General features: G+C 48.9%; 1 protein-coding gene across 1 annotated transcript in view; it reads left to right on the top strand.

The window, feature by feature from the left end:
- Nucleotides 1-2,198: 2,198 nt before the first annotated feature.
- The window catches only part of Cuedc1 (CUE domain containing 1), a 94,394-nt gene continuing 73,667 nt past the window's right edge, over nt 2,199-22,925 (top strand). The window contains 1 exon segment of the mRNA NM_001013971.1: nt 2,199-2,287. The gene's annotated coding sequence lies outside the window, so the exon portion shown is untranslated.

Raw genomic sequence — 22,925 nt, forward strand, 5'->3', positions numbered from 1 at the left:
ACAGGGTTTGTTTAAAATGGGGCATCTTGAAGTGTTGGTAGGCTTGAAGCAGAAAGGAGGCGGTGGAAAGAATTACTGGAGTCCTCTGAAGCAGGCAGGAAGTTTGGCTTGAGAGCAGAAGGGGTCTCTCGCCAGCTGCAGAGAGCAGAGTACAGGGGTTGGAGCCAGGCAGCAGCTGAAGAGAAAAAGTAGGGGAAAGGGAAGGAAGGATGGACTACAGCTGGAAAGCAATAGAAGACCCAGGAGGAGGGAGGGCAGACACTGAGCTGGTTAACCTCCGTGCCAGGGGTGGCATTTAGATGAGGGAGGAATGGTTTTGAGTTTGTTGTTAGCCTCCACAAGGTCTTCCAAGGGATGTGCTGCTGGAGACCTGAGACAGGCAACAGAGATGAGGGGCTGGGCTGCAGGAGAGACCTGGTTTGTGTCTCTGGGTTCTCAGGAGCAGTAGTAGGGGTGAGTGAAGTCACTCTCGGTATGAGAAGCAGAAGGGGGGCGGCGTGAGAAAAAGCTTCCAGGATCAACCCCCAAAGGAGAAGGACATTAGCAAAGCCAACCGATAGGGTGCTTCAAGGGACTAGCTGGCTTTGCTAATGACTTCAATGAAAATATATTTAAACATTTTATAAGCAATCCAGAGGCATGCACGAACAGGAAAAATCTCCAGATTGGTAACCCCCCACCCCCACCCCAGTCCTGAAATGTCAAAGTGACTGGGACAGATTAGAGAAAGATTCTGCCAATAAGCGGAAGCGTGACAGGTGAAGTTAACGCTGGAGTATAAGGTGACAGACTTGATACCATCATCTAGGCTTTACTGGCCAAGAGGATAAGCCCTGAGCCTCCGTATGACAGCTCAGAGTCAGCAGCCACATCGGAGCACTCCAGATTCAGAATCTTCAACACAGGGTCTAGGAACCAATTCCTGATAGTTTGAGAGTTCTTTAAAATCGGGTGAAGGGGCATGGGCAGAGATTCTCCGAGGTGAGGTTTCTCTCAGGGTATCTTCAGATTCCACCTTGCTGAAGAAATTACCCTTGACATGCAAATGACAGAAACACAGTGGCCTTGGTTTGTGGTTTTTACCATCAGATGTCTCTTGGGTGAGCATGCCCTGCCTTCTCAGCAAACTTGCTAATTGCAAGCCTTCAGAGGAGGAGAGGGACTGTTCACGGGGCTACACACACACACACACACACACACACACACACACACACACACACACACACACACGGGCAAGCTTTACCAGTAGGAGGGTTTAGAGTTTTCATAAGATGTTGATTTGACCTTCACCCTCTTTAGAGCCCTCCTAGGCAGCTCCACTTCAAAGCAGGTCTTGATAGTCATCCCCTCTTCCCATCCTCTCTTCTCATCTCCAAATTAGTGCACAAAACCAAACCACTTGGGAAATTAGCCAAAGTTGATCATCCGTTTATTAAACTGTTAGCGGAACCTCTGGTCGAGGCTCAGAAGCCTTGAAGCAGTGTTGAATGTTGGGTGGAGATAAGACGTTAGTGGGAGGTAACTATAGGGTGAACCGGGTGTGACTTTGATTTCCCTCATCAACTCCACAATTTCCTCTGGCTTCGATATTAGATTTTATTTCCTTGCCTGAACCCTAATTCCACAGAGCTGCCACTCCTGGTGTCACAAGGCCCAGAGGTTCGTGCACCTTCTGCAGCCCTCACTCGGGGCTCCTGGTAGATGTCTACAAAATCTCAGGACAGCCCTGCGCTTAGGTCCCCCCTTTTCCCCAAATCTCCCATGTCTCGGGTCTCCTTGCTTCAACAACCCCTTAAGGTGCTCCCCAAGTTGGCAGAGCCCAAACGCACAGCACCTGGCCATAAAGGGAAGATCACCGGTCCTCAAGAGGAGCGGTCCGTGCAGATAGCATGGGAATGCACAGAGGAGACTGTCCCAGTGTCTTCAGATGCCCCTTACCCCTTATCCCTCGCAACCACATTGACCTCTCGACCCCTATTCCTGCTTCCCATCCTGGGGAGAGGGTCTGGGGGTGTCGCAGCCTGAGCCCCGCCGCGCGCGCAGCCCCGCTCCTCCCCGCTCAGCCCCACTTGTGGCCCCGCCGGCAGCTTCGCAGGGACAGCTGCATTTCTCGCCGCCCGCCGCTAGGAAGCCGGCCTCGCCTCGCTTTCTCCGCCTCCCAGCTCCCAGCCGCGCCGCCGCGCCACCGAGCCGGGCCCGCCGCCGCCGCCGCCGCCGCGGGACCGCGCCCCTCCCCCGCCGCCCGGCCCCAGCGGCCCCGCGGGAGCGGACGCACGTGCCGTGCTCGGTAAGACCCCGATTTGCTCTCGCCGTTCCCAGCGCGAGCTCGCAGGCGGCGCGCTCCACCCCGGTCCGGCGGCCCCACCTTCCCGGGGAGCATCGCCGAGGCGCGGCCGCGAGGGCCGGGCCGTCGCGAGTTTGAGTCCTCGCGCGGTGGCCACGGCTTCCCGAGAGCCCGCGGCAGGTCCCCGGCCGCCCTCCCTCCACGGCTGCCCGCCTTGTCCCCGGTCCTGGGCGCAGGAGGCGTGCGGAGCCCGGGCCGCGATCCGAGGGGTGGTCGCCGGCCGGCCGGCGCCGCGGGGAAGGGACGCGAGGCCTTGGGGAGCCTGTTCGTCTCGGGTCTCTGCTCCCCGGTTCCCCGCTTTGTATGATCACCCTCCCGGCTTCGCCCCGGCTTGGGGGCGCAGCCTGAATGGCCATGGCGAGGCGGGGGCCTGGGCTGGGAGCTGAACTCCTTTTAGGGGGAGGGGAAAATCGTTTCCTGCTCCCGCCGTGTTCACCGGTCCGCTCAGCCTTTTCTGGTCCCACCCGGTCCCCTGGGAGCTGCGTCTCTCCGCGACCCGGCTGGAGAAAGTTCAGAATGTGCTGTCCCCGCCCCTGCTCCCCCGCCCCTCGGACTCCAAGTGCCTGGGGCGCTGAGCTCCAGGGGGCCGGGGCTTGCCTTTATTCCTTCCGCGCTCTCGGTTTTCTCCCTGAGTGGTTGGTGGCTTTGCACCCCAGCACGGGCTTGTCCATTTTCTCCCCCGAATAAAAAGTTTTAGCTTCAAGAAATTTATACTCTATTAAATTCCTGGAGAGGGTGTTTTAAGGAAGAGAGATTTTTAGATTTCCTTTATTTATTTACTTATTGTAAGAATAGAGGCTGGCGGGATAATTGGGAATATAGTGATGAGACACCCTAGAGGTGATGTCGGATAGAAGACCATGTGCCTTGATCTCCACCTGTTCCTTGGGTAGCCTGAAACCCGGGAAATACACCTTGGAACACCCCGAGTAACCTGGCCCAGGAGAAGGAGTTTTGGGGGTGCTCTGGGCCTCCCAGCCCTGCTGTTCTTTACAGGCTGATAGAGTTAACTATGCTGTTTGAAGACAGTGAATGATACTAGGAGTCTCCTTATAGATGTCATCTCATTATAACATCTGCTGGGTCAAATGTGAAATGGGACCTCCATTGGAATGGAGGGAGGCATCTTTGTGCAGATGTCTTGGGTCACCAGAGGTTGTATCCAGTAGGGTTGAATTGGAAATTGCCTGTCCACGCTCTCCTGCTGGAAGGAGCAGGAGACAAGGAAACAGCTGGGTACTGTCTTGAAAAGCAGAGGCTCTGGGCGGTTAGGGGTAGCTCAGGGTTGGTGAGAGATGGAGAAGACCGGGTGTAAGAGTTAGACCAAGGGCCTCTTTGGGATCTGGAGAAAGCTATACCCTAACCATACTCCCCCAACATGCCCAAGTGCTGAAGCAATTCATGTGCACTATCAGAGGGTAATATACCCCCTTAGAACTGGGGTTCCAATTAAGACCCCCCATGCTAGAATTTGTAACCTAGTCCAGGCCTTTGGGGGCAGAGTTCTCCTTTGTGGCTAGTTAGCACATAATCTCAGGGGGCCCAAAGGAGGAAGATTGTGAGGCTCTTTCTCATGCCACTTTGAACTTGTGGCCATGGAGACCTGGAAGCTCTGGCCCAGCTCCCAGCTCCCTCCAGTTAGCTAAAGGACAGGGGCAATTGAGGTGGCCATTCTCCCAGGACCGAGTTTGCTGTCTGTTTGGTGGGGAGGCCCTAGGCACTGTGTTAGGGCCACAGGACTTCCCCCCCCCCCCCGGAGCCAGGGACCGAACCCAGGGCCTTGCGCTTGCTAGGCAAGCGCTCTACCACTGAGCTAAATCCCCAACCCCGGGCCTCAGGACTATTGAATGAGAGAGAAACAAAAGGCCAAGTGTGGGTAAGTATAGGAGACATTTTCAGTCATGTGTTTGTCTTAGGGACAGGAGGTTGAGGGGCCATATGGAGAGCATTCGTGAGTGTGGAAGAAGAGTCTTCTGGGGAAGCCTTGGAGCAGATTCTCCCAAGAAAACAATCTGAGCATTTGCTGTTCTTTCCGTATCTTGAACACAAGTGGAGGGCAGACAAGCCATGTGGTTCATGGTGGTTCTGCTGTTCTTACCCATGATGCTCAGGTTGCTGGGTTGTTGGGTGTTGTGGAGGTGTCTGTCAGCTACACCTGCTTGGGATCTGGAGGAGCCCAGGATCTTCCATGTCAGATTTCTCCGCCTCAGCACTGAGAAGTCTTTCTTAGGCTCACATGACCTCTGATGGACATTTTAATGACGCCACTGAGGTTGTCTGGAAAGCCAGTCACAAAGAGCAAATGCAGAAGCAAGGCCTGAAAACGGAACTCCCATTTCATAAAATGCAACAACGGCAATTTTGGTTTTAGTGGGGTGAGTTCTGACTCCATGGATCCCACCACACCCCATGCCATCCAGTGCATGGGGAGTTCTCTTTAGCTAGGGAGTACAGGTGTGCAGAACCATCCGGTTTTTTTTTTTTTTCAAAGTTCCCTAAAGCCACTCTGCTGTTACTAAGCAACAGAGCTGAGAATTTCTCAGAGCCTTGGGCTCACCTCTGACCAGGCAAGGTGAGCTGGAGCTTGGGGTTTGCTGACTCCTGCCTCATGACAAGTAACAGTTAGGTCTGAGGACCCAGATGGACTGTGGTCTATCAGTCCCAATATGAGAGTTGGAAGATGTCGTGGTGGCATGCAAGGCTCTTGTAGCAGGGTTCCCCTTTCCTTGTGGCCAGGATTTACCTTTCTGCTGAAGCTCTGGCTGTCAGATATTGGAGATGTGAGTTGTCCTGGCTGCTCTGCTGTTGAGTCCTCTCTCCTTCCAGCCACCTAGAAATACCGCTAATGTGCCAGGGCAATGTAGTAAGTTCCTTCCTAAGAAAGCATCGAAAGTTCTCAACTTCAAAAGAAGTCATGGGGCTGGGATGCAGCTCGGTTGGTTGAATGCTAGTGTGCTTTCCTAGCATCCACAAAGCCCAAGGTTCAACCCCCAGTATCCTATAAACTGGGTATGGTGGCATAAGCTTGTCGTCCAAGCCCTGGGGAGGTGGAGGCAAAGGGATCAGAAGTTCAAGGTCAGGTCACCCGTGACTACATAGAGTTTGAGACTGGCCTAGGTTATGTTAGACCCTGTCTCAAAAAAATTAAAAAAATAAAGTAAAACCATTCGTAAATATAGCTAGGAGGTGGTGGTGGCGCCTGCCTTTAATCCCAGCACTCCAGAGGCAGAGGCAGGTGTATCTCTGAATTTGAGGACAGCCTGGTCTACAGAGTGAATTTTGGGACAGTCGAGGCTACACAGAAAAATCCTGTTTTGAAAAACCAAACCAAACCCAAAACCCAAAACCAAAGCAAATCACAAACCCATTTATAAGCAATAGAAGGAGTAGTTGCTTAGGAATATAACTCCTTTTAAAAAAAAAACATAGCTGGGGTTGGGGATTTAGCTCAGTGGTAGAGCGCTTGCCTAGCAAGCACAAGGCCCTGGGTTTGGTCCCCAGCTCCGAAAACAAACAAACAAACAAAAACAAACAAACAAAAAAAACAAAACAAACAAACAAAAAAACATAGCCACTGCTTTTCTAATGTGAGGGTGTCGAGGATCTTCAAGGAGTTCTTGGCTGGATACAGATGTCTGACCTGCACTTTGGGAAGCAATTGAGCCATTTTAATGCCCTTTTCTATTAGGAAATCCTCATGGTTTGGTTTGGTTTTGAGGTGCTGGAAGTTGGATTCAGGGCTTTGCCCCTGCTAACTGAGCGCATGCTCTACGACTGGGGTTCACCCCAGCAACATGGCTTGCAGGATTCCCAGTACCTATTCATCCCCATGGGGCTAGGATCTTACCCTGAAGCTTTCTGTATAAGTGCTTCCGCATCTCATTCTTAGAAGGTGTTGGAGGAGGTCTCACATTTGCGCCAGACAGAACGAGTTCCTTTGATAGCTGCTGTTATTTCTGCTTGTGGGCTCAAGAACTCCCGAGACTTGCTGCTAAGGAAATAATCTTTGGTCAAAACTGTAGAGGCTGGGACAGATGTGGCATTAGGGGGAGGGGACAATAAGTGGGGGTGTATGATTGCTAAAATGTCAGAGTACGGTAGGAAGCATGAAATGACTCAGTAGGGTTGAATGGCTTTTCTTTTAATGTTAGTGTTGGTCCTGAGGACAAGGCACCTAGTGAGGGTGTGTGGCAGGATAGGCAAGTTAAGAGGGGAGTGGAGTGGCTAGTAAAGGTTTTCCTTCCTGTGAAGGAAGAAGCATGGGGATTGGGGATATGGTATAGTGGATAAAGGTCTACATACACACACACACACCACACATACACACACACACACACACCACACATACACACACACACTACACACACACACACTACACACCACACACACACACACTACACACCACACACACTACACACCACACACACACCACACACACACTACACACCACACACACTACACACCACACACACACTACACACCATACACACACACTACACACCACACACACACACACCATACACACCACACACACTACACACCACACACACACTATACACCACACACACACCACACACACACTACACACCACACACACACCACACACACACTACACACCACACACACACACTACACACCACACACACACTACACACACACACCACACACACACACCACACACACACTACACACCACACACACACACTACACACCATACACACACACTACACACCACACACTACACACCACACACACACCCACACCATACACACACACTACACACCACACACACACACACCATACACACACACTACACACCATACACACACACCACACACACACACATACTACACACCACACACACACACTACACACCATACACACACACACCATATACACACACACTACACACCACACACACACACCATACACACACACACTACACACCATACACACACACCATACACACACACATACTACACACCACACACACACACCATACACACACACACACACTACACACCACACACACACACCACCACCACATACACACCACACACACATATACACACACACAATCTTACTCCACCAAGAAGCCAATCCTTGCCGTGGTCATATGTGTTCTTTTTGTTTTGTTTTTGTTTGTTTTCGACATGGTCTTACTCTGTAGCTCCCGATGGCCTAGAACTTGCTCTGTAGACCAGGCTGGCTTCAAACTCAGAGATCCACCTGCCTCTGCCTGATGGGATGTGTGTGTTTTGCTTGTGTCTGAGTGTTTCACCTGCACGTGCACCACTGTGCCCCTGGCACCGCAGTTACCGGTAGTTGTGAGCTACCACGTGGGTGCTGGGATGGGAAATTAGGTTCTCTACGAGAGCAACAAAAGCCCTTAACTGCTGATCCATCCCTTCAGCGAATCCTATGTGTTCTTAATTCTCAAGCTGCCTGGAAAGATGGCTCAGTGGTTAGGAGACCCTATGAGATAACATTCATTTCTCAGGTGAGGAAACAGAGACCTCAGAGGTAGCAAGAGACTAAATAACATGCCCGAGGCTGTGTATTTCAGTGGCAGAGTTGGGGGGGGGGGGGGGGGTAAGGCGGCTGTGCTGTACTCAAGGTCTGCCAATTCAGTGCCTAGTCATTGGCCTAGGTCTGGTAGGTTCTGCTTATTGCGCTCTGCTGAGAGCTGCTGGCCAGGCAAGTCAGTTAGGCCTGACCTAGGGCACAAAGGTGGCTCTGTCCTCAAGAGGCCTGCAGTCCAGTAGCAGGATACACTCACTAGTCTAGTGTTTAAGCCACCCTGTCACCCTGGCAAGGGCTGTGAGGTGATGAAACACTGGGGTCAGGGGTGATGTGATGCCCGGAGAACCCATGCCCAGCCCCCATAAAATGAAAACAAGGTGAAACTCTGAAGAAGCGGGTAATTGCCAGTCAGAAGAGCTGCTAGAGCAGACAAGGCTTGTTGGGGGAGCGGACTTTTGAGTGGAGTTTGGGTAAGTGGCAATTGTCTTCCAGACACTCCATCTGGCCCCAGCATGTCCCTGCTCTGAGCTGCTAGTGCAGCCCTGTGGCTGACCTGTGACCTGTGACAGGAACCCTGCCTCAAATGTGGTCAGCTTCCTGGGTACATTGGGGTTGCTTTTTGTCTTCGTTTTCTTTCTTTCTTTCTTTCTTTCTTTCTTTCTTTCTTTCTTTCTTTCTTTCTTTTCTTGCTATTTATTTTATTTTATATATGTGAGTACACTGTATCTGTCTTCAGACACACCAGAAGAAGACATCAGATCGCATTGCAGATGGTCGTGAGCCACCATGTGGTTGCTGGGAATTGAACTCAGGACCTCTGGAAGAGCAGTCGGGGGCTCTTAACTGCTGAGCCATTTCTTTAGCCCTTTTGTTATTATTTTTGAGACAGTGTCTCATTTTAGCCCAGGTTGACCTGAAACTTACTTTATTGGCCTAGACCGACCTTGAAGACTGACTTTCTTCCTAGCTCTGCCTCCCAAGTGCTGGGATTATTCACATAAGCTAACCATGCCAAACTTGAATTTGTTTTTTGTTTGTTTGTTTTTGTTTTTTGCTTTTGAGACATAGTCTCACTTTGTAGCTGGCCTGGAACTCACTCTGTAGCCTAGCCTAGGCCTCAACCTCCTTCTGCCTCTTCCCTGCCATAAAGTTGGGATTATAGACATTAACCACCAGGCCTGGCTGCTTTTTGTGGTTTCTTTTTCTTTTTTTCAGGAGCTGAGGACCGAACCCAGGTCCTTGCGCTTGCTAGGTAAGCGCTTTACCACTGAGCTAAATCCCCAACCCCTGTGGTTTTTCTTTTTAATGATTATTTTTATTTATGTGTAGGGATGTTTTGCCTGCATGTAGGTTGGCATGCCACATTTGTGCCTGCAGATGCCAAAAGAGGGCCGTCTAGTCCTGGGAACTAGAATTACAGATAGTTGTTAGCAACCATGTGGGTGCTGGAAATCAATCTGGAAAGAGACACCAGTGCTCGTAGCTGCTGGGCCATTTCTCCAGGCTGGTTTTTGTGGTCTTCAATAGCCAAGCAGCAGTCACTTCTTATAATGCCTTCAGCGAACACACTGAAGAGACAGACGTCTTACTTTGATGCTAAGAACGCAGCTGTTCACCAGACAGAGGACCAGAGGTGAATGCATTTAAATTGCGGTTTTGTGTGTGTGTATGTGTGTGTGTGTGTGTGTGTGTGTGTGTGTGTGTGAAGAAGACAGAGGGAGGATGTTCCAGACAAGCTGTAATGAGCAAGAAAAGTGACTCATTGGAGCAGAGGGGAACATCCCTACCCCCACCTCCAAAGGGCTTAGGAAATAGGAACAAGATTCATTCATCTTTGTGGTTTAAGTTCATCTGCAGGCAGGAAGATGAAGTGGAAGTCCCTAGAGGTTCATGCCCGGTCAGTGACAGAGGGATGAAAACTGGAATTTTTGAGGTAGAAGGTTGTTCAAATCTGACTTAATCTCTCCTTGTGCTGTGCAGTCACTGAAGAATGCTGTGTGACAGAGAACGGTCTGTCCATGAATTTAGAGTCAAGATGTAAATCCAACCTGTGCAGCAACTAGAACTCATGCCCTGCCTGGGTCCCTGCGACAGAAGTACCCTCTGGGAGGGACCCACAGTCACATAGGATGGAGTCCAAGCCTTGGGAAAAGAGGCAAGGAAGCCAGAAGTCACTGGACACTTGTCAGTAACTGGCTTCAGAGATCTTCTGCTCTATTCAAAAGACAATTGTGCTTGGGGCTCCTGGGTTACTGACTTCAGTTTCTAGTTAGCTCCCTGGTCTGCACGGGGACAGGGGCCCTCGGTAAGCCCTGTAGAAGGAATGAGCAAACAGTAGCTAATCCAAGTTAATTCTCTGTGACCACTTACTTGCTGGGTCTATGGTACAATCGTTTCATGATTGCTCCCACTGGCAGAAAAAGATCCTGATAGGTGGAGGGGCAAGGGCAAGGTTAACAAAGTACATCTGGAGAGCCTTCTCAAAATGCATAATTCTTCCAAAGATCATCAAGGGCAGGTGTGTTCATTTATTATAGCTCCTCCCCACCCCCACCCCCACCCCCGCCTCAAGCATAAAAGACTTCAACATTTAGGGAACACATGTGTTATAACAATCTCAGTGCATTTAACCAGAGAGTCACAGAGGTCTCAGAAGAATACAGCCTTGCTCTCAAAAGGAACTCATTAAGAATAAATTAGACTGGGCACAGTGACATATGCCTTTAATACCAACACTTGGGAGGCAGAGGCAGGCGGATGGAACTCTGTGAGTTTGAGGCCAGCGTGGTCTGCATAATGAATTCCAGGACAGTCCGAGCTTAATTAATCAGGGAGGTGTGGTGGTACATGTCTGTAATCCCAGCACTCAGAAAAGCTCAAGTTCAAGGACAGCCTGAAGTATACAGCGAGATCCTGTCTTTAAAGAAAATGGGATAGAGGACATGTCTCTGCTGTTAAGAGGGCTTACTGTTCTTGGATCTATGTTGAACAGCTTATGCCACCCATAACTACAACTCCAGGGAAATCTGATGTCTCTGGCCTTGATGGGCATCTGTATTTATGTGTGCACATGCACACAACATGCACACACACACACAGACTCATATACACTCATATATATGCACAACACACACACAGACTCATATACACTCATATACATGCACAACACACACACAGACTCATATACACTCATATACATGCACAACACACACACACAGAGACTCATATACACTCATATACATGCAAAACACACACACAGACTCATATACACTCATATACATGCACAACATACACACAGAGACTCATATACACTCATATACATACACAACACACACACACTCAAAAAAACTCATACACACACTCTCTCATAAATACAACACACACTCATACACACATACTCATATACACACATACTCATACACACACATACTCATACACACTCATATACATGCACAACACACACAGACTCATATACACTCATATACACTCATATACATGCACAACACACACACACACACACATTTTAAAAAGCAGGGCTGGAGAGATGGCTCAGCAGTTAAGAGCTTTGCCTTTTCCAAAGCTGGACTTGGAGCTTTCTCAGGCAGAGATGCTCTGTGGTTGTGTAGGGTGACCAGCGCAGGAAATGATTTCACTTGGTTTGGGGCTGAGATTGGTTTCAGTTCCAGGCCGTACCAGGAGCTTAGTACTGTGAGAGTAGGGAGAGGCCCACAGGGAGGGAGTTTCCCTGTTGTCTCCGTACAGAAGTGTCAAAGTGGGTGGACAGGGGATTCCTGGGCTGAGCAGGGACAAGAGGTGAATCTGAGGTGGAGGCAGAAAGCAGCAATGAGTGTCTGGAAGCTTCGCTGGTACCATCGGTGTGAGGGTTACGCCGGCACGTGAAGATACATGTGCGGGTCAGAACCCCATGGTGCATTATAAGCCACAGGCTTAGGCCATAGGGAAATCGTACCCACAAATGACCTGGGTGAGGTAGTTTTCCCACAAGCAGGCGGAGAAAGCAAGCTCAGCGTGGTAAGAGGTCAGTTACATCTTGTGCTGGCATCCTTAAGACTAGCCAGCCCCTTCTGGTCTACAGAGGTGGCCCAGCAGCTAAGAGTGCTGTCTGTTCTTCCAAAGAACCCGATTCCCAACTCCTGTAACTGCAGCTCCAAGGGATATCTGACTCACTCTTCTAGCCTCTGAGGACACACATGTGGCATGTTATCTCTCTCTCTCTCTCTCTCTCTCTCTCTCTCTCTCTCTCTCTCTCTCTCTCTCACACACACACACACACACACACAGGTTTTTAAAAATTATTTATTCTGTATGGTTGTTTGCCTGTTGGATATAGTGTACCGCATATGCTTAGTTCCCTTGGAGATAAAAGGACATCGGATCTCCTCAAACTGGAGTCAGTTGTGAATGGCTGTGTAGGAGCTGGGAACAGTTGAACGCTCTTTAATGACTGAGCTGTCTCTCCCACCCCTACAAATGCTTTCTGAAAAAATAGCTTTTTTTTTTTTCCGGAGCTGGGGACTGAACCCAGGGCCTTGCGCTTGCTAGGCAAGTGCTCTACCACTAAGCTAAATCCCCAACCCCGAAAAAATAGCTTTTTAAAGATTTATTTAGGGCTGGGGATTTAGCTCAGTGGTAGAGCGCTTACCTAGGAAGCGCAAGGCCCTGGGTTCGGTCCCCAGCTCCGAAAAAAAGAACCCCAAAAAAAAAAAAGATTTATTTAATGTTTACGTATGTGTGCATGCACAAATGTGTGTGTTTGTATACCATATGTGTGCAGGGGTCCTTGGTGGAGAAAAGAGATCGAATCCCGTTGGAGCTGGAGAAAGGACTGTTTATGAGCCACTACTGTGAGTTCCATGGAAGAGCAGTACATGTTCTTGACCTCTGATCCATCTCTCTAAGCTTCAAATTTAAAAAAAGAGAGAAAAAAATTTAAAAAAAAATGGTAAAAAAAAAAGAGGGGGGATTGGGGATTTAGCTCAGTGGTAGAGCACTTGCCTAGGAAGCGCAAGGCCCTGGGTTCGGTCCCCAGCTCCGAAAAAAAAAATGGTAAAAAAAGAGAGAGACCACCCCTTCCGTGGGACATAGTCGCAAATACATACCTGTAATCGCTATTCTCAGGGGGTGGAAAGTCTGAAAGTATTCTGGGCTGTATAGGGAATGCCTCGGGAACAAATGTAACTAACCTCTGATGGGTAGCATTTTCTCCCATTTGACTCTCTTTATAAAAAAGGCAAACACCAGATGGAGAAGTAATGGTTGCAGACGTGCAGATCTTTGCATGCTGTGCATCCTCTGAGACCTCAAGCTGTCAATTTTCCCAAGACAGTTTGGGGCCAGTCTGGTGATTTCACAGAGTCCATCATTACCCTAGGACGTCAGAGGTTTTCCTCCTGCCTGGTTCTGGGTGAGGCATACACAGATGTTTTTGGCCATCTTAGTGAGTTGTAACATCCTGAATTTGATTTTTCATTTTCTTTCTTTAGACAGGGTTTCTCAGGTTGGGGATTTAGCTCAGTGGTAGAGTGCTTGCCTAGCAAGCTCAAGGCCCTGGGTTCGGTCCTCAGGTCGGGGGGCAGGGGCATGAAAGAGAGAGAGAAAGAATTAGAGAGACAGACAGACAGACAGGCAGGCAGGCAGGCAGGCAGGCAGGCAGGGTTTCTCTGTGTAGTCCTGGCTATCCTGGAACTTGCTCTGTAGACCAGGCTGGCCTCAAACTCAGGTCTACCTGCTTCTGTCTTCTGAGTGCTGGGATTAAAGGCATATGCTACCCTTTCTCTCTCTCTCTCTCTCTCTCTCTCTCTCTCTCTCTCTCTCTCTCTCTCTCTGCCTGCCTCCCTTCCTTTCCCCTTCCTTCCTTCCTTCCTCCTCCCCCTCTTCTTCCTCCCCTTCTTCCTCCCCCCACATGCTCTCTTTCTCCCTCTCATGCCTGGTCTCATTGTGTAGCTTTGACTAAGCCTAGAACTTGCTCACAGAGATTCCTCATCTCTGCCCCCAGGTGCCGGGATCAGAGGTAAAATACCACCATATCCATTTTATTTCTAAGCAAGAAACCTGGACTTTAAAGCCAGAGAGGATCTTGAAGATTACTGCCTGCTCCTGGAGGAATTTGTAGTCCCAGGACATCACACACATTGAAAAGATGAAGGATGTTGGTTAAGAACCCTGGATACTCCTCAGTTGATAGAGTGTTTTAGTGGCATGTATGAAGCCTTGGTTTCCCATGTTCAGTACCACATGAAATAGAGTGTGGTAGTTGGGGATGCAGAGATGGCTCAGTGGTTAAAAGCACTGTCTGCTCTTCCAGAGGACCCAGGTTCCACTCCCGGCACCCACATGGTGGATTACAACTGTGTATAACTCCAGTTCCAGGAGATCTGACACCTTCTTCTGGTCTCCCTGGGCATCAGACATAATGTGGTACATACACATACATGTAGGCAAAATACTCATATACATAATGTTGTAAGTGAGATATAAATAAATAAGCAAATAAGTAAATAGAGAAAGAAAGACAGGGAGAAAGAAGGAAAGAAAGAAGAAAACATTGTGGTTTGTGGGCATAATTCCAGTACTGGAAAAGTAGGTCAGAAATTGCAGAATTGAAATTCTTCAGCTATACTCTAAGTTTGAGGCCAGCCTGGGCTACTTGAGACCCTATCTCACTTGACAGCAGAACTAAATCATTTGCTTGCAAAGAAGAACAAAACAAAATCCCTGACTACCTGTGCTTGAATCCATTCTGTGCTCATGGATGCTGCTTGCAGGGAGGTGGGGGGGGGGCAGTTACTCAGTGTCTCTCAAAATTAGTTTCCAGAGTTATACAATGAGAGAAATAATAGCCTTAGTGATTGTCAGTGAGAATCAAATACTCATTAAACCCTCAGCATGGTGCTTAGCATAGCAGATATTCTCAACAAACATGCTGTTATTGCTGTTTATTTCTGAAGTCATATAACTTCTTAGTGGTAGCCAGGGCTGTAGTTTTTAGTTCTGGTCTTTTCATCTCGGTCTGTTTTGTAAGCTGCCTAATTCGGATGCTGGACCACACCCAAGTTCTCTGGAGGAGAAGACATTTTTTAAAAAATTTATTTGTCAGCAAGAAGTGATGGCAAATGCTTTTAATTCCAGCATTAGTGAAGCAGAGGCAGGTGGAGATCTAAGTTGGAGACCAGCCTGGTCCACAGAGCGAGTTCCATTACAGCTACTATGAAACCCTATCTTACAAACATAGAATATATTCTTTTTTTTTTTTTTTTGGTTCTTTTTTTCCGGAGCTGGGGACCGAACCCAGGGCCTTGCGCTTCCTAGGCAAGTGCTCTACCACTGAGCTAAATCCCCAGCCCCCATAGAATATATTCTTGATCGTAGTCACAGACCGTTTTCATATCCCCCCTCCTCCCTCTGAGTTTAATCAGGATTGGTAGCATGTGTGTGAGTGTGTGTGTGTGAATGTATGAGTGTGTGTGAGTGTGTGTGTGTGTGTGTGTGTGTGTGTGTGTTCACTCCTCAGTGCTGAGCCACCTCGGTCCTGAAGTACAAGGAAAGCTTGTGACAGAGCATGTCCAGAAGAAGCCTTCTGTTAAGTGTTGACAGTTGACCTGAAGATGGGCTCCAACCCTTTGCTAGATCAGGTGGGACCTGAGACGTGAGGGCGTCCTTGTGTTTAGATTGTTTCTTTCCACACACACCACTGACCAGCATTTAGAGGTCTCACCAGATTCTTTGCCTGTGCTGGGGAGTGTGGAAGTGTGGCGATATCTCCATTGAGTTCTCCTCAGACTGGGAGCATCCACAAGCAGAGGCGGCAGGCAGCCTTTTAGCATCAGGGAAATGCCCCTGTAGTTTGCTTGCTCTGATCCCAGAGTGAAGACAGTGCAGATGTTTTTAGAAATATATGGGTTTGGCAGACTCGAGTCTGTGAGAGACCATGCCTACACAAATGCTTCCCAAGTGATTTATGCTGACCTTTTACAGAATTGCTGACAGCCTGGGACCCTCCCGAGAGAGTCTGAGACTTGTGTGGGCCCTAGCCTTGAGTCATCTCCGTCACCTTGGGAGGGTGGCATCCTTTCCCTGAGGATGTTCTGGATTTTTTTTTCCCCCTAGAATATGAAAAAGAACAGAAATTAATTTTGTTTGGCAAGTCGCACATCACTCCCTTGAGACACCCACTGCCTTTCTGGGGGCCTAGAGAGTGGAAACTGGATTTGGATGCTGATGTATAAGATTCCTCAAATCTCCCTGCCAGGAAGAAGGAGCGTGTTAGTGCATGGACGTCTGAGTGTGCAAATTAGAGTGCATAGCTAGGTCCTGTCAAAGCTCTGCTGTGGGTCACGTGACCTCTGGCTTTGTGCTTTCCCCTTCTTCCCGCCTTTCTTTTTCTTCCTTCCTTTTTCTTTCCTTTCCCTTTCTTCCTTCCTTCCTTCCATCCCTCCCTCCCTCCTTCCTTCCTTCCTTTCTTTTGTTGAGATAAGGTCTTGCCAGACCTCATGGACTTTAGTCCCAGCGCTTGGAAGTTACAGGCAAGTGGATCTCTGTGAGTTCGAGGCCACCCCGATCTACATAGTGAGCACCCTCCACCCCAGCCAGGGGTACATAGTGAGAGCCTATCTCAAAAATAAAAATAAAAAACACAAACCAATGACTCAGAGGTTCAGAGCACTGGCTGCTCTTCCAAAGGTCCTGAGTTCAAATCCCTGCAACCACATGCTGGCTCACAACCACCTGTAATGGGATCCAATGTCCTCTTCTGGTGTGTCTGAAGACAGTGACAGTGTACTCATATACATTAAATAAGTAAATCTTAAAATAAATATAATAAAACCCAAACCAAAACACAAAAAACAAAAAACTCACAGAGATCTGTCTGCCTTTGCCTTCAGAGTGCTGTGTGCCCCCACTTCTGGAAGAAAGGGCAGTTCTGTATAGTCCTGTTCAAACTGGAACTTGTTCTGTAGACCAGGCTGGCTGTGAACTTGTCATCCTCCTGTTCCTCTGCCACCAGACTGCTGTGATTATACATGAGCCCCATGTGTACCTGGGCTTTGCCATTGTTAGTGCCCTACCCCTGAACCTTGTTCTTGGCCTACCTTCTACTTTTTTATTCTGAGCCTGGATCTCACTGAGTCATGAAGGCCAGCTTTCAGTTCACTCCGTAGTGCACGCAGGCCTTGAACTTGGAGAGTTTCCTCCCTTGGTCTCATGAGTAGCTGTATTTCAGGCCTGGGCCACTAGGCTCAGCTCTCGTGTATTCTTGTTTCCACAAGAGCAAATGGCTCTAGAACCTACCTGTCAAACAGAAGTAGAATTAACAGCTCCTGTGGCACAGGACTGCTGTGATGGTCCAGCAACCAGCCACATTTGCGTTGTGCTTACTGGATGCCAGGAAGCTTTCTACGAATGCAGGAGTCATTATCATCATCATCATCATTATTATTATTATTATTATTATTATTATATTTGCTAGAGGAGATAGTATTGTTATTATTATAAAGATTTATTTAGAGAGATTGTGTGCATGTGTGTGCACACATGTATGTGCACTTGCACATGAACCTTGGCATGGATGTGGAGGTCAGAGGATAATTATCTAGGAGTTGCTTTTCTCCCTTCCCCTTGGTGGCCTTTCATTGTTTTTGTTTTGAGTTAGGGTCTTTTGGTTTTGCCCATTTTTATCCCATCTCGAAGTCAGGATGTAGAATTACCAATAGAAAGCTTCTGTCTGGCTTTTATTTTATTTTTTTAAATGTCTGTTCCAGGACTCCAACTCACATCATCAGGCTTGTGTGGCAAGCACTTTTACCTGCGGAGCTCCGGGAGGTCAGATTGTTACCAGTTCCCAGGAGGAAACGGAGGCACTGGAAGGTTAAATTAACCTATCTATGGGGCTGGGGATTTAGCTCAGTGGTAGAGCGCTTACCTAGGAAGCGCAAGGCCCTGGGTTCGGTCCCCAGCTCCGAAAAAAAAAAAAAAGAAAAAAAAATCCTAAAAAATTAACCTATCTAAAGGCATGGCCCTAGGTAGTTGAGGAGGTGGGATTTGAACTCAAAAAGCCCCTGCTGGGTCCGTACACATCTCACCAGGGTGCTTTGTCATCCAGCAGTGCTAGGACTCTTCCTAGAGTTGAGGGAGGGATAAACTGAACCTCGGGGCAGATTAAGTGTTCAATCACAGTCCTGGGAGGAATGAGGAGCTAAGCGTAGGAGAACTGTTTTTGGAGTTCTAAGGAAACAGCTGTTTCTAAGTTTGGGACCGAGCTGAGGAGATTCTGCAGGGACAGAGACTTTTACTCACTGCCGAGAGGGGTTGCACCCCTAGAGGTTTAAGATCGACAAGTACACACGCCCCTCCCCCTCGCCGCTCCATGACTCTGTTTTTGGAAGGCTGTCTTTAAACAGCACAGCCTAGCACAGTTGCAGTGGCTGTTAGGGATTCAGCGAACCCCAGAAACAGTGGCTACTCGAGACAGGGGAGGAAAGGTAGTCAGGGCATTTAGGTGACAAGCCACAGAACAGCTTGTGTCCAGTGGATGGAGGGCTGGGGACCCAGATGACTTCTCTTTTCTTAAGAGTTGATTTAATAAGGGAATGAATCATCCTGTTAGTTTTTGCCCTTGAAAAGAAAGAGTTCCGGTGACATGGCGTTTGACTGAAGCCAGAAGCTGTCTGTGTCTGTCACCTAGACAGATGCCTAGGCCTTGGTGACTGCTGGCCAGGATGCAGTCCCTCCAGAGGCCTCAGAAGGACCCTTAGCTTCCCACTGTTACCACCCTTGGTGTTATGATCTCTTGGTGGGATTCTGAGACCCTGGGCCTTAGAGAGAAAGGGATAAAGTGTCATTAAAAGTAAGTGACTAGGGATGGAAAGATGACTCCTAAAGAGAACCCGGGTTTGGTCTCCAGAACCCACACACCAAACAGTCAGGGGTGGAAAAACAAAATGAGGGCTGGAGAGCTAGCTCATCAGTTAAGAACTCTTGTTACTCTTACAAAGGACCTGTCTTCAGGACCCGGCATCCACACGCTGGCTCTCAGCCATCCATAACTCCAGTTCCAGGGGATTCAAAGCCTCTGACCTCCACAGCCAGCAGGCACACATGTGGTGCACACATATACAACAGGCAGAACACTCATGTACATACAATAAAAATAGTAAAATACCATGAAATAAGAACAAAAAATACCCCCTCATGATGGCACACTCCTTAGGCAATGGAAAAATAGTTTTGACTTTCTGGGAGATAAACAACCCCCGCTCCCTGCCAATGAAGGCAGCAGACCCCTTCTGTGATAGCACCGGATTCTCTGGACTGTCTGTGGGGACATGCTGTTCTCTCTCAGACTCCAGCTGCCAGCCTTCCGTGTGTGTCCTGCCCAGCCTGTAATCTGACTGTGGCAGGCTGAGGCGCACATCCTGTTCTGAGCCACTCTCTCTGACCTCTCTGTGGAATGGTGACCTGTGACCTTACCTCAGGCTCAGAGCTGAATGAGACCCCCAAGGGAATAAGAAGGGTGCCCGGGAGGAGACTGGAGGGTGCTGGGAGAACTCTCAGATGTTCAGGAACATTGGCAGGGTGATGCCATTTGTAGACTCTTGTGGCTGGTCACACATTTCCCAAAGCGCTTGCTTTCTTTTCTTCTTCTCTGTGTTCCATTTGCTTCAGCTTCCTTCCTGTCCCCAGCCAGCCGCAGTGGCTACTGCGAAGAGCTTCCATCTGGAAGAAGACCTGCTCCGTTCAGGCTTTTTTACTTACATAATTCAATTTAGTTCTTATGCCATCCGCTGGCCAGGGACTGCTGTCCTTTTGGATGTGGGAACTGAAGTTAGAGGCAGTAATTTGTCCAAGAAACACACCTACTTTCTGGGTGGAATTTTGCTTGCTTAAGTTTTTTTTTTTGTGTGTGTGTGTGTGTGTTATTTATTTGTTTATTCATGTATTTATTTTGTTTTTGTTTGTTTGTGTGTTTATTTTGAGACAAGGTCTCTATGTAGCCCTGGCTGTCTTAGAACTTGCTGTGTAGACTAGGCTGTTCTCTAAGTTAACTCAGAGATCCGCCTGCCCCTCTGTCTCCTGAGATTTAAGATGTGTGCCTGGCTTTGATTTTATTTGAATTTTTGAGACTGGGTCTTATGTGGCCAAAGCTGACCTCAGACTCACCAGGTCGACCTTGAACTTCTGACAGTGTCCCTTTATCAAGGATCTTTGCAATCAATCTTTGTGCCACAATGCCTGGCATATAGAGTGCCAAGGCTAGAACCCAGGGCTTTGAGTATGCCGTACGAACACATTACTAAGCCATACTCCTGGCCCCTTGATTTAAACTCTTATTCTAATAAATGCCAAACACACTCAGAGTGTCATTACAATGATCTCTCTTGTACCCACCACCAAGCCTTGCTAGATATACATACACCTTTGGGTCAGCTAGAAGAAGGTCCCCTTCCTTCAGGGTCTCTAGCCTGGTAAGCAGATGGTGGGCTGGGTTCCAGCCCTCTCTGTCCCTCTGGCTGGGCACTTTGTGCGTGAACAGCCTATGTAACTGTATATGACAATCCTGCCTAAGAGTCTTTCTTCTCAACTTGCTTTTGGCATAACAGAAAGCACCAGCAGCCAGACACCTGGCAGAGCGCTGATTGCGATGGTCGCCAGTGCTTTGCTAAGTGGGACACAGGGAGAAAAGCTCAGAGGATGGGGACTTTTCCACTTCATAGTAAGCCAGGAGACAATTCCACAGGAGACTGCTTATATCCAGAGAGGGAGGAGACAGATGAACTGTGTCCTGTAGCTCCTATTTCCTGCCGCCCTACTGTTGTCTCCAGGATGCCCCTCCATGCTTTTCCCTTCCCTTCTGTGCCTGCGGGGGGGGGGGTAAGGGAGTGTTTTCTGTGGCTACCACAGTCCTAGGCTGGCAGAAGGAAGTAGGTGGAGCCCAAGGTGTGAAAACCCAATGTGAACCACTGCTTGGCAGCTACCCTCCTGGAGTTCCTCACTGGAACATTCTCTGTCCCCGGGTGGCTAGCTTGTCTGAGGCTCTGCTTAGCCAGGAGGGGGGGTGGGGGGTGGGGGGGTTGGGGGGTTGGGGGAGGTTGGGTGGAAGTGCTACTTTTGCACCCGGAGAGCTGTTTCTTTGTATCCCAAGCAGGCCCCGTGGATCACCAGATGTGGGGCTTCCTCAGGGTAGTTGGTGTGCTTGGGGATGCCCTGCACCTGGTATTGGTGTGCAAATACTTGTTAGACAGATGTGTGTTACCCAATTAAACTTACACAGTATCCCATGGAACAGAGAACCAGAGGGCCCAGTCTGCTGCTTCATGCCTCTGACTGCACCTCAGGGATAACCAAACTCTCCCGTCCACTGGCTTGACACAGTTGAGGTGTGGATTTTTGTTGTTGCTTTTTGAAACAGTGTCTGTCTATGTAACCCTGCCTCTTCCCGAAATTGCTATATAGACCAGGCTGCCTTCCAACTCAGACACCCACCTTCTTTCTGCCTCTCAAGTGCTGGTATTAAAGGGGTGTGACACCACATCTGGTTCCCAGGGCGTTTTGCTCATGAAGAACCTGATGTGCCTGAGGTAGTCTGACTTGTGACCACTCCATCTGGATCCTTGAACCATCTACCTGATGGCAGGAGCGGCAGAAGGAGGAGGAAGCATTTACTTAGTAGGCAAAGGCAGGTAGATATCTGCAAGTTCAAGGCTAGCCTGGCTACATAGAGAATTTTCAGGCCAAACTGGACTACATAATGGGACTTTGTCCTCTCCTCCCCATTTTTTTTAAATGACTTGTATCTGTATGTGTGTGAGCGTGCTATAGCACTTTTACCTGCTAAGCTAGCTCAGGCCCTTGCTTTGTTTTTGAGACAGGGCCTTACTATGGAGTCCAGCCTGGCCTGAAACTCACTCTATACCCAAGACTGGTCTGGAACCCGTGATCTTCTGGCTTGTCTCTGAAGTGACTGGGTTTAGAGGCGTGGACCACCATAGCTGACCAGTTATTTCTACTCACCCTTCCCTGACCAGAGCTGATCAGGTAGCATGGAGAACTGGTCCTACCATTCCCCTATATGGATAGGAAAAGGGTTCCAGACAAGACATTGGTAAATGAATGTCAATGCCAACAAGTCATTCTGCCCTTGTTAAAAGTCCTGCCATGTGACTCTTCAGTGCTACCTCTCACCTCCTTTCTGGGCCCAAGTAGCAGGTGTTGTCTTTCTGTCCAAGTGAAAAACACAGTGACTGGGTGAGCAACTCAGCCAGAGGCACCTCAGCAGACAGCACCAGTGATGGGGATATAAAGATCTGCCTGTCTTATGTCTTGGTTCAGACGTCCCTGAGTACAAGGAACAGAGCTATCAAAGTCCTGGGAGAACCGAGGAACTGAGAACAGGAAGCACAGCTGACTTCCCGGGTGCCTGGAGGGGAAGGCACCTCTGTCTGGTGTACCTGCTGGGTGTTCCCTGCTTTTGTGAATGTGAATTTGGTGTCATGGTCTCTCGGTCTCTTTCTAGTCACCAGAGAGCAAACAGTGACTGGACCTTGAATCAAATACGTTCCTGGGGGAAGAATCTAATTGACTCACATGAGTCTGCCTTCTGCTGGTCCGATCAGCTGTGATTTGTAGACATGGTCGTGTGGCACCTGATATCACTACAGGATTTTCCCTTATGATTGGAGGTGGAGGCATCCTCACAGTAGAGACGTGTACTGGGAACGTACTCAGAAGCATGCCTGACTTACCTCCTTGGACCAGGTTGAATAGGGTTGGCTGGATAATATGTGGCAGATCTGAGAGCTCTAAGGGATCAACACTTCAGTGTGAGCTGGTTTAGTGGGGGTGGGACCTTACTGAGAACCTTGGGACATTGTACTACCCAAACAGGGCGTGGGTAGGTCTATGATGTTATATGATAGAACTGAAAAGTCTTGCTCAAGGCATGGGAGCTGTCTGTGGGAAGGTCATGGGACAGGATGTAGGGTTCGGGTGGCCAGGGCCAGCCAGGCCATTGCTGGAGGAGGTAAGGCAGGTTTATAGGCTA

The sequence above is a fragment of the Rattus norvegicus genome, chromosome 10 (genome assembly GCF_021556685.1).
Source record: "Rattus norvegicus strain SHRSP/BbbUtx chromosome 10, alternate assembly SHRSP_T2T, whole genome shotgun sequence".
NCBI lineage: Eukaryota > Metazoa > Chordata > Mammalia > Rodentia > Muridae > Rattus > Rattus norvegicus.